We start from the raw sequence: 10,971 nt of genomic DNA on the forward strand, positions 1-10,971 counted from the left end.
AATGCTGAAAATGACCCAAGAGGCCTCACCCCAAGCCACATTCCTGCCTAGGTCTCAACGCTTTCTGCCTGGAACTTCAACCCCTAATTCACCTATTTTCTATTCAATTTAAATATCTATTTTTAGGGAGACCTACCCTGAGTAACCCTTTCCTCTAAACCAGGTTAGGACCCCAGGTTAAATGTTCTCTGGATATCTTGTGCTTTCCTGAATTACCACTTATAATGTGATGGCCTGTGTGACTGTGCACTGATCTGCGCGTGCGGACACACACACACACACACACACACACACACACACACACGCCTCCTCCCAGCTACTAGATTAGTTTGCTCATAAAGGCAGGGACCTTCCATCCTGTTCCCAGCTGTAACCCCAGAGCTGACAATGTGTGGCGTCTAACAGGTGCACGGTAAATAGCTGTTCAATGAATGCATAAATAGGTCACTCAGCCACATTTTGGCTATCCCTTTAATAAAAGAAGAAAAGTTAGTAATTGGGGAAATTTCTTAGTATATTTAATGCATTGATTACCAAATGCATGTAGGACTCCTGATGGAGAAATGAATCAATGAATCAGAAACTCTGAGTGTTTTGTGGCAGCAGTAACATTTCCTTCTTTGGATTTGCGTCTGTGATCGCTATCTTCATTTGAGCTGCGGACAGTTTTACCAAGGCCAGCTTCATGGGTGTGCAACCGGTGCAGTCACACAGGACCCTGCACTTTGCTTAATGCCCATCTGACTGCCGCCATCTTGAAATTCTCAATGAGAAACGTTGAGGTCTTAGAAAACAAGGGGCCCCACAAATTATGTAACCTGTCCTGAGTCTTACAAATTAGTTTGATTTCTGGAACGGACGCAATGGATAGCCCATCTCTAGCTAAGGATGCATTTTTTATAACCAGAGCTATGTTTTCAGCCTCCCCAAGCTTATGATAAAAAAAAAAAAGAGGGTTATAGTTTAAGGACATTTTTTTTCATCGATATGTTATCATGTATTATGTAGGGGATGGGGTCTTTTTCATAAAGTTAGGATTTTTCAGACCACAGAAATACATGATTACATTAGCAACAGGGAAACAGTATATAGGAACTCTGTATTCACAATTTTTTGAAAGTCTAGAACTTTTTTAAAATAAAAAAGCTTATTTAAAAAAAAATACATGGTTTTCTTAGTTCTTGTTATTAGGTAAAAAGCTTTGTAATTTTTCCTAGAACTAAATTCTAGTCTGAACATGGTCTACACTGAATCTCATTATTCAAATTTTTGCTTAGAATTTTTTGTTTGGGGTTCTAATATCAGAGATTGTGTCAATTTTCCCAAATTAACAAGCATGGTCCACTGATACTCTATCACCTTCAAAAGCAGAGTCTACTAAAAGGAGAAAATTGAAAACTACCACAGAATTTGTTTTTAGTTTCCAACATTTTAAATTTCAAAAATTTAATAACTATATCAGAATTTCTTTGGATAAAACCTGGCCAGACACATGTAGCCATTCATGAGGAAGAACACTGGTTTAGTCATCTTTATTATAAAAATATTTTAAAAGTCAGATATTTGGTTAAACTTTACAAATAGCTTCTCAAGTCATTAGAAGTTTAAAGTTAATTGTTTTTACTTAATGTTTAGTTCATAAATGTCTAGACTCTAGAGCATTTTAAATATTGGCTGTTTTTTCTTGTGTTTTTTTTTGTTTTTTCCTCAACTGGGTGACTTTGTCTCCCAAGGGATGTATGGAAATGTCTGGAGGCATTTCTGGTTGTTATAACTGGAGGGAGGGGACTATTGGCATCTAGTGGGTAGAGGCCGAGGAAGCTGCTGCACATGTTACAATGCACAGGACAATCCCCACAACAAGAGGTTATCTTGCCAAAGTGTCAAAAGTGCCAAAGTTGGGAAACCCTGGTCTACCATACATGGCATTCGCCACAATTTGACAACCGTAAGCCATCCCTCCTCTGTCAAAGGCAATGTGGTTAAGAATTCAGTCCCCAGGAGGCAACACACCTGATTTATACGAACAGCCATGTGGGAACTGATGTATATATTTATATGAACAGTCATTTGGGAACTTCCTTTTTGAGGCAGGGAGTTAGGCATTTGACATCCTGAGCCAGAACCATGAGTACATTTTTCACTAGACTTAATATTAAAAACTGACACAATTCCTTGGATGCGCCGTAAAGGACTCAATGCAGCGGAAATAATGTGCATGTCATAAATCAAAAGAGATCATTTTTAATAGTATTAATTTCTTTCCTACCACCTCATTTCATGAAAAATGTACATTACCTACATCATAGAATTTTTCATTCGCCTGCAAATGGAATTAGCAGGTATTGCAGTTTCTAAGGCAGATGCATGAACCAAATTTGATTTGTGTTTTTAAAAAAGAAAAATTAGCCAATCCTTATGTTAAATCTGATTTCACATTTTTTTAAATAAAAAAATTCCGCTATTTTCTGGGCAAGGGGATGGGGAGAAAAAAAGCTCTGGCCAAACCGGGCCAGAATTCCTGCATTGTTTCGTGGAGGAAATGGCTGATATCCAACCTGATTCTAGCGAGTCCTCTGGAGGTCACCAGGGACCAGCCAAGTCCCACTGAGCTCTCAGGCCCTGCAGAGAGTTGATTTTGTAGATAGTTAATAGTTCTCAGGGAAAACATTTTTCTTAGTGTGTAGCAACTAAATTACAAATGGGAAAGAAGCAAATTGTGACTAGAAATAGTCCTAAAACTAGCCAAGAATGAGCTGTAATTAGTGAAAGATGAATCCAGTACATATTCCGGGCCAAGACGAAGGAGGTCCTTGCCAGGGCCAGCCTGAAGGGAAGGAGCTGACAGGGAAACCTTCGAACCCTCACCATGAAACAGGAAAAGAAAAAATCTTACCTCATGTGCCAGTTAAACTTTATAAAAGAAAATTCATGATACTGTTTTTTAAAGTAGAGGATTTATGTGATGATTTGGGGGAAGGTAGGAATAGAGGAGGGTAAAGGGGAGATAAATGTCGATGGATGGAGACTTGACTTGGGGTGGTGAACACACAATAAATACAGTGCACAGACAGTGTGTTGTAGAACTGCGCACCTGAGACCTGTATAATATTGTTAACCAGTTCACCTCAATAGATATAGTAAAAAGGGCAACAAATTAAATAAATGGTTAAAGCCTAAAAAAATAAATAAATAAAAGTAGACCTCAAAGTTAGCCATTTCTAAGACCTCAAAGTTTCCCAAAGCTACCATCCTTAAGGCCTGCACAAAATTCATTAAGCAATAGGAGATATCCAGAGCTTTTCCTTCTTGCCAGAACTGAGATCTGTTACCAAATCCTCTGGCTTGTCTGGAACTGTCTGGGCTCCTAGCAGGTAATTTACACTGATCTTTGAAAACCATTCTCCCCTCCACCTCTCCTCTATAAAACAAGCCGGCCTTTCAGAACAGCTCTGAAAGGGGGGCAGAATGCCCAGAGGAGGGGACAGGTCCCTGAGAGAGTCCCTCACCTACCACTCACCGAATTCAGGCCACAAAAAGCTGTGGCCAGGTTCTCATCTCCAGACACTATGGCTTTCTCTGAGCACCGTATACCCTCCCGATTCGCCTCTTGTTCTACTTGTAAAACGAAGACTCTCTTCCCTCTAATAAAGAAATAGCAAAGCAAAGAATACGCAGGATGCCAGGTAACTACAAAACTTACCTCCACTGGGCAGCCCATAGGTCCAGCCTGGATCTGCAGGCGTCCACTGTGAAAGATGGTGTGTGGCAGGCAAGGGTGCCTCTGTTTTGCTCTGTATCTGAGAGAAAGCGCTGCAAGGGGGAAAAGGGCTGTGAGCAAGAGCTAACTAACACGTCGGAAGCTAATGACCAAAACCTGGAAGAATTGGAATCAAAAATTGGATGCTAACAAAAATTTCAAAAAGAATCTTGGGTAGAAATTAAACTGTGTTTAAGAAGAATCGCCTGTTTTCGTAATAGACCCGGCAGCACGAGTTTCCCAGCCCTGCACATGAAGGACAGCGAGGAAGCAGGAAGACTGGGGAAGCCTCTTTTCCATTGGTTCCAGACGCCCAGGTTGAGTTATTTGTTATCTGGCGTCGGCTTCTTTATCAGTAAACTAGAGGTAATGTCTCTTTGCAGGGCTATGGTTAGTGTTCAAGTCCCTGGCACCCAGAGGATGGCAGTGAGTAACTGTTTGCTTCTAGCCTGTCCATGCCTGCAGCCAACTCTCCCGATTTCTAAGCTTAGACGCCCATTGCAGGGCCAGAAAAGTGGCTTCCAGGTGACACTGGGCACCAGAGTTCTGGCCCCGGGCACCAATGATCAGGCAGAAGGGTAGGGTCAAGGGAGAGCGCCCTGCGCCATCCCTGGCCCAAGGCGCACTCGCTCGCCGCCGGTTCCCACCGCGCGCCCTCACTTCCAGCCCCGGCTCAGCTTCCTCCGCCCGGATGGAGCCCATTCCACTCGGAGCAGCGGGGCCCCGGCTAAGAGCCCGCTCCCTCCTCCCATCCATCCATCTCTCCCCCGCCACCGGGCGGCAGAACGGGGAAGTCGGTGGGGAGTTGGTTACCTGCAGCGAGCGTCTGGCCCGGAGGCGCAAGAGGGTGCGGTACCGCGTGGCGCCCCAGAGAAGCCACGCGGAGCCGTTCCTCACCCGCCGCGCACTGGCCGGGGTCTGCGCTGAGCTAGCGGCGGTCTGGAACCGCACCTCTAAGCCTCCGGGCCCCCGCCCGAGCCACGCCCCTGGGACCGCCCCCCTAGGCCCCGCCCATCCCCTCGCCGCCTCGCCCGCCTCCCGGCGTGCGGGGCTTGGGGCTCCCTGCTCCTGGCCGGGTCCGTGCGCCCTCTGGGCATTTGCGCGCTCCCGGAGGAGAGCAGGCATCCACGTAGTTCCTCCCTCTGCTTCCTCAGGTTCGCCTTGGTTTTTAGTTCTCCGAAGGGGACAAGGGCTGGGCGCGTGAGTGGGGTCTCTTTCAGAATTTTATGTCCCCTTCCTCAGTGGCGGAAAACTGGAGGAAGCACTGCCTTTTCTGATTTTTAAAAAAATGAAAATGTTTTGTAACAAAAGGAAAAAAAAGTAATGCCAAGGTTCTTGATCTCATACAAAGTTTAGAGGTGATCATGTATTTTTTTTTCCCAATGAGCCTTGCTTACTAAATTTAGCATTTAAAAACTCCTTATGTGCAGGTGTATTTTCACATAAAAACTAAGATTAAGTGTGGAATAAACCACAGTGCCGTGCAAAATAGTAAACACCTCTCTCCCGCCCTGACAGCACGTGGCCTGGTAGTCATTTATAAAAGTTGACAGTCTCCTTTGTCGAAAGAGACTTTTTGTGCATTTGTCTTCTTCCGTTGTTCTTAATATTGGTGTCATTTATTAATTCAACGACATGCATTGAAGTAAATGAAGGAGCATACGCAGTCCCGCCCAGCGTGTTCTGCTGGATCTGTAGGGTAAAGCTGAGACCCTGTGAGTAGGTGGGTTTCCCTGTAACTGGAAGCTTGCTTGCTGACCGTCATTCTAACAAAAGAAGGTCATTGCTAGTCTAGGGAGACACAGGAAATGCAGAAGGCAGGGCTGGGCTGGCCTAGAGGGCACCGCTGAACTCACCCTTTGGGTTTTCTACCTAATGAGGTTAAATGGGAGGTGGGGCATTCTGGCACAGGTCCATACAGAGCAGAGGTTGACATTGTCCCCTAAGTGGAGCTAATAATAAGTGGAGCTAGTGAAATATTCCTGGGGGAAGGTAAATCTTGCCTCCTTCCCAAGGAGATTCCTGCTCCAATGATAATCTTGGAGCATCTTGTTTTAATTTTATTTAGGAAAGTAATCTTTTTATAATACATTAAGAACTCATGAGCTTCTTTTAAACTGTGGCATATACATATATATATATATATTTTTTTAACTTCAGAGAGGAAGGGAGAGGGAGAAAGAGATAGAAACATCAGTGATGAGAGAGAATCATTGATTGGCTGCTTCCTGCATGCCCCCTACTGGGGATCGTCCAGAAACCCAAGCAAGTGCCCTTGACTGGAATCAACAGGGGACCCTTCAGTCCATAGGTAGATGCTCTATCCACTGAGCCAAACTGGCTATGGCTAAACTGGGGTTTATATATATATATATATTTTTTATCTCATGTTTGTCACACATATGCCCCCTTTCTGTTTTGCTAAGAAAGAGGTGTTTAATCGTGGAACAATTTCTTTCCCACAGAGGAATGCCACAACTGCCACCATGAGAACAGCTGCAGACCAGTAGCTGTGGAAGTATATTTTTTATCATGGGAACAAAAGTGTGAATCCTAAATACCTTCTGCAAATATACACAGAATTTGCATTTCAGTCCAAACTAAAAAACAAACAAAAACACACACACAAACACACAAGTAATTGCAATTTGTTTTCTCTGTCTATTGCTAATCCAGGTGACCTCTTTTACTAAGGTACATAATGATATTTTTATGTAAAGACATTATGAAGGCAAATATATTATAAAAACCTTCACAGGGCATTATGAAATTAAATTCATAACTATTATTAATTCAATGTTTGAAACTAAACCTCACTTCTTTCCATTAGACTAACCATGTCTCCTTGACTCTCAGTTGACTAATTTTTTCATACTAGGCTTACATCAAGGATATTTTAAGTTTGTTTCTAATCATCAATACTTAGAATATCTACAAGAATACTCTTTAATTTCTAAAGGGGTAATCAGATTTGCTTCCTTTTGAGTTACCTACTCATATTATTAAACATTTGTATCTGAAAAACAGAAAGAAAATAAAATGTGCACATCCTATGATTCAACAATTCTACTCTTTGGCATATACTCAACAATTGTATTGGCTAATGCAGTAGTTACTTAGCCACATGTAGCTATTGAGCCCATGAAATGTGTCTGGACTGCATTGAAATCTGTCAGAAGTGTAAAATACACATATTTTGAAGATTTAATATAAAAAAATTTAAGTACCTAATTTAAATGTATTTTTAGATATTGATTATAGTAGAAAGAGGAATATTTTTGGATATAATAAAGTTATTAAAATTTTTAAAATAAAAAGTAAGAAGATGAATAAAACTTGTTATTAGCACAATAGTTGAAACTTTGGATATACATTTCTGTTAAAAAAGAAACCAAAACCTGGCTGGTGTGGCTAAGCCATTGATTGTCAACTTATGTACCAGGTGGTCACTGGTTCCCAGTCAGGGCACGTGCCCAGATTGCAGGCTCCATCCCTAGTGCAGTGGGTGCAGGAGGCAGCCAATCAATGTTAATGGTTCTCTTATCGATGTTTCTATCTCTCTCTCCCTCTCCTTTCCTCTCTCTCTAAAAGTCAATAAAAACAGATTAAAAACAAAAAAAGAAACACAGGCCAAAATGCAGTCACTTTGCTAAGCTATGTCACTAAACCAAAGCTTAATAACTAATTTAATTGCAGTTTCAGCCTCAGTAGAATTTTGAACCAATCACTCTGGAATTTTCTGATGAAATAGTGAAGTAAACCGCCTGATAAGACCCCTACCTTCCCAAAGGGAAGGTGGCTTTGCCTAAAATAATCCACTCTTTTAGCTTTTTTCTGCCTATAAAAACCTTCCATTGTGTACAACTCATGGGGTTCCTCCTATTTGCTGCCTAATTCAAGAAACTATATATAAAAAAGCCTAAGCAACCGTTACAACTGGTCAACCGAAAGACCGGTAGACCAGTTGCTATGAAGTGCACTGACCACCAGGGGGCAGACACTCAATGCAGGGCTGCCCCCTGGTGGTCAGTGCACTCCCACAGCCAATCTCCCGCAGCCAGCCAACCTCCCTTGGTCCCTCTCCCCACCAGCTGGCCCTGATCGGCCCCAATCGGCCCCAATCACCAGCCAGGCCAAAGAATCCCACCAGGGCACAAATTCATGCACTGGGCCTCTAATATATATATATGCCTAATATGCTAATTATCCCTCTGACTATTCGACCAATCGCTATGATGTGCACTAAGCACCAGGGGGCAGATGCTCCAACTAGTAGGTTAGCTTGCTGCTGGGGTCCAGCAGATTGGGACTGGGCAAGACAGGCTGGGCACGCCCTGGAGCCCTCCTGCAGTCCCTCCTTGGCCCCGATCATGCACCCATGAGGTCCTTGGCCTGGCCTGTGCCCTCTCACAATCCGGGACCCCTCGGGGAATATCAAAGAACTGGTTTCAGCCTGATCCCCGCAGACTAGGCCAAGGGACCCCACCAGTGCACAAATCTGTGCACCAGGCCTCTAGTTACTTAATAAAGCCAAATTTGCTCCACTGAATTCTGTTCTTTAACATTGCCAAAACAATGCTAATTCTGTTCCCTAACACAATTTGTACAATGTTGTGCTTCAGATATATTACGAGCATTGGTGGATTGATCTGCTCATCAAATTTTAATGTGTAATATTGTTTTACCTGGAAAAATAATTTCAAGATTCAAACAATGGATTTATAAATTAACTTTTAGAATATAGATTTTTGTCAGTTGGACACTGGGTGTATCCTATAAATGTCATTTAGTTACCACAATAACAAACCTATCATAAATTTATACAAGGAGTTCAAAGGGTATTTCTGGGTTTCTTAGGGGTGTCAGGGTCTACTCAGAAAACAGAAATCTCAGCAGCTATTTTTACAGAAAAACTTTAAGGAATTGCTTAAACAGGCAATGGAGGGTTGGAAAGGCAAGAGGAACCATCGCAATAACCGAGAGATAGTAACTGCAGGAAGCAGCTGCCACTGAGAGATCTGGATAGAGAAGTACTCGGATTATCAGAAACTAAGAGATGGAAGAGGGCCTGGAGGGAGCTGGGACTCTGGCTTCCAAGGAAGGGACTGTACCCCTCCAACCCCCTACCCCGGGGTATTTCTGAAGGTAAATGTTGAAGGTTGCTGGATCTGAGAAGGTAGATTAAAAACTAGAATTTGGAACCAATTGCTGCAGCCAGGGAAAAGAACCATTGCTGGGTGACGTGGCAGTTATGAAACCGAAACGTGCGGTTTGATTCCGAGTTCGTTGTCTCACGAAATAGAAGAATGAAGTCGCAGAACAACCCGGTCAGTGGAACCAAAGTTTATTGAGAGAAGGAAGTCCTGGCAAAGGTGCAGCTGGGGTTAGGAGTAAGCCAGTGCTCAAAGCTTCCTTTTCATGTTAGAGTCAGGCGTTCAAGTCTATTAGTCCATGTGCAGAGTCCCACATGGCCATAAGCCACGTGGGCGCAGGGGAGCATATCTCCTGCCATCAACCCAGCAATCTAGCACACAGGGGTGGGGGGTGGGGGTGGGGGAGCAAGAGCAAATGCCTGATTTTTTTTTTAATAATTTTTATTTCTTGAAGTATTACAAAGAGTATTACATATGTCTCCTTCCCCCCCCCCCCCCCCCCCCTTGACACTCCCCCGGCCCTCACCCCCCGGTGTCTTGTGTCCACCGGATATTCCTATATGCATGCATATAAGTCCTTCGGTTGATCTCTTAACAAACCCCCCCCCCCCCCAAACCCTCCCCAGGCTTCCCACTGTAGTTTGACAGTCTGTTCAATGCTGCTCTGCCTCTGCATCTACCCCTGTTAATCAGTCTATACTAGTCCCCATTATCTGTCCCAACCTCACTGGAGCCGTCCCAACCTCACCGGGGCCGTCCTGTCCTCACCAGGGCCCTCTCAGCATCACTGGGGCTGTTTCAACCTCACCGGGGCCGTCTCGACCTCATCGGGGCCATTCCGGCCCCGGATGCCATCTCGACCTTACCGGGGCCATTCTGACCTCACCCAGGCCGTTTCGACCTCACTGGGGCCATCCTGACCTCACTGGGGCAGTCTCAACCTCACTGGGGCCATCTCGACCTTTCCGGGGGCATCCCGACCTCACCGGGGCCGTCCCAGCCTCACTGGGGCTGTTTCAACCTCACCGGGGCCATCCCGACCTCACTGGAGCCATTCCGGCCCCGGATGCCGTCTCAACCTCACCGGGGCGATTCCGACCTCACCCAGGCCATTTCAGCCTCACCGGGGCCGTCCCAACCTCACTGGGGCCGTCCCGACCTCACCAGGGCAGTCCTGACCTCACCGGGGTAGTCTTGACCTCACTGGGGCCATCCTGACCTCACTAGGGCTGTCCTGACCTCACTGGGGCTGTATCAGCCTCACCGGGGAAAGACGAAGTTTGGCACTCTGTCCCCTGCTGGGCGGCTCCCCACCAGACAAAATCTCCCGACGTTCCTGGTGGCTGAACATCCAGCATGCCTGCTCGGACTTTGCCCTCCACCAAGTGCACAAACTGCCTGTCTGTCGTCCCCCAGCGTCCCACGAGAGACCGGAGCCGGTGGGTGTACTTGTGTGCCTGCTGGTACAGCGGTTCCACATTGCCGGCCCAGCCAGGCCCGGCCCCAGCCTGCCCCGAACCTGACTCCACCCCCTTAGTGCGTCCCTCCCAGATGCGAGGAGCCGAAATCTGCAGCCTGCTGGGTTGGGCTCTGTACTTGGCGCCTCTGCACATCCTACTCAGTCTCAATGCTCTTCTTTCTTTCCTTCCAGTTGTAGAGCTTCCACAGGGCCAGCTTTCCCATGGTTCCATATGATAGCTGTTTGTCTTATAGTTGGTAGTTTCAGTGATGTTGTGGGAGGCAGCCTGCACAGGTCTACTCCCTACGCCACCATCTTGGTTCCTCCCAAATGCCTGATTTTTAGTCTAGGGGGCTGGATACAGCCTTGCTAGCTCCTGTTTGGCCTTTTCAAAGACTTCTGCCTTAGCAATATCCTTGGGATTGGTTTATACGCCTCATTGCCTTGTGGTTGGTTATCTGAAACCTGCTTATTTTAGCAACAATCCATACATTTTAAAGTTTGTCTCTCCTGTGTGCCCTTCTTTCCACGCCCAGTTGGGTTACCTAGCAATTCTGCCTAGCTGGGTTCCCCAGTTTTACTTCCTCTCTCCCCCAGTA

General features: G+C 45.3%; 1 protein-coding gene and 1 non-coding gene across 2 annotated transcripts in view; both read right to left on the reverse strand.

The window, feature by feature from the left end:
* GCNT1 (glucosaminyl (N-acetyl) transferase 1) overlaps positions 1-4,663 on the reverse strand; it is a 28,357-nt gene extending 23,694 nt beyond the window's left edge. The window contains exons 1-2 of the mRNA XM_070431471.1: positions 4,574-4,663; positions 3,704-3,813 (exon numbers count right to left, since the gene is read on the reverse strand). The gene's annotated coding sequence lies outside the window, so the exon portion shown is untranslated. The remainder of the gene's footprint in view (positions 1-3,703; positions 3,814-4,573) is intronic.
* A 1,482-nt stretch (positions 4,664-6,145) lies between these two features.
* LOC139021328 (small nucleolar RNA SNORA41) lies at positions 6,146-6,278 on the reverse strand. Its single transcript, XR_011473449.1, has one exon. It is a non-coding gene; the product is annotated as a small nucleolar RNA SNORA41 (small nucleolar RNA).
* Positions 6,279-10,971: the final 4,693 nt, after the last annotated feature.

Source organism: Myotis yumanensis, unplaced genomic scaffold (genome assembly GCF_028538775.1).
Source record: "Myotis yumanensis isolate MYYU_CA2020_CCGP unplaced genomic scaffold, mMyoYum1.0.hap1 SCAF_12, whole genome shotgun sequence".
NCBI lineage: Eukaryota > Metazoa > Chordata > Mammalia > Chiroptera > Vespertilionidae > Myotis > Myotis yumanensis.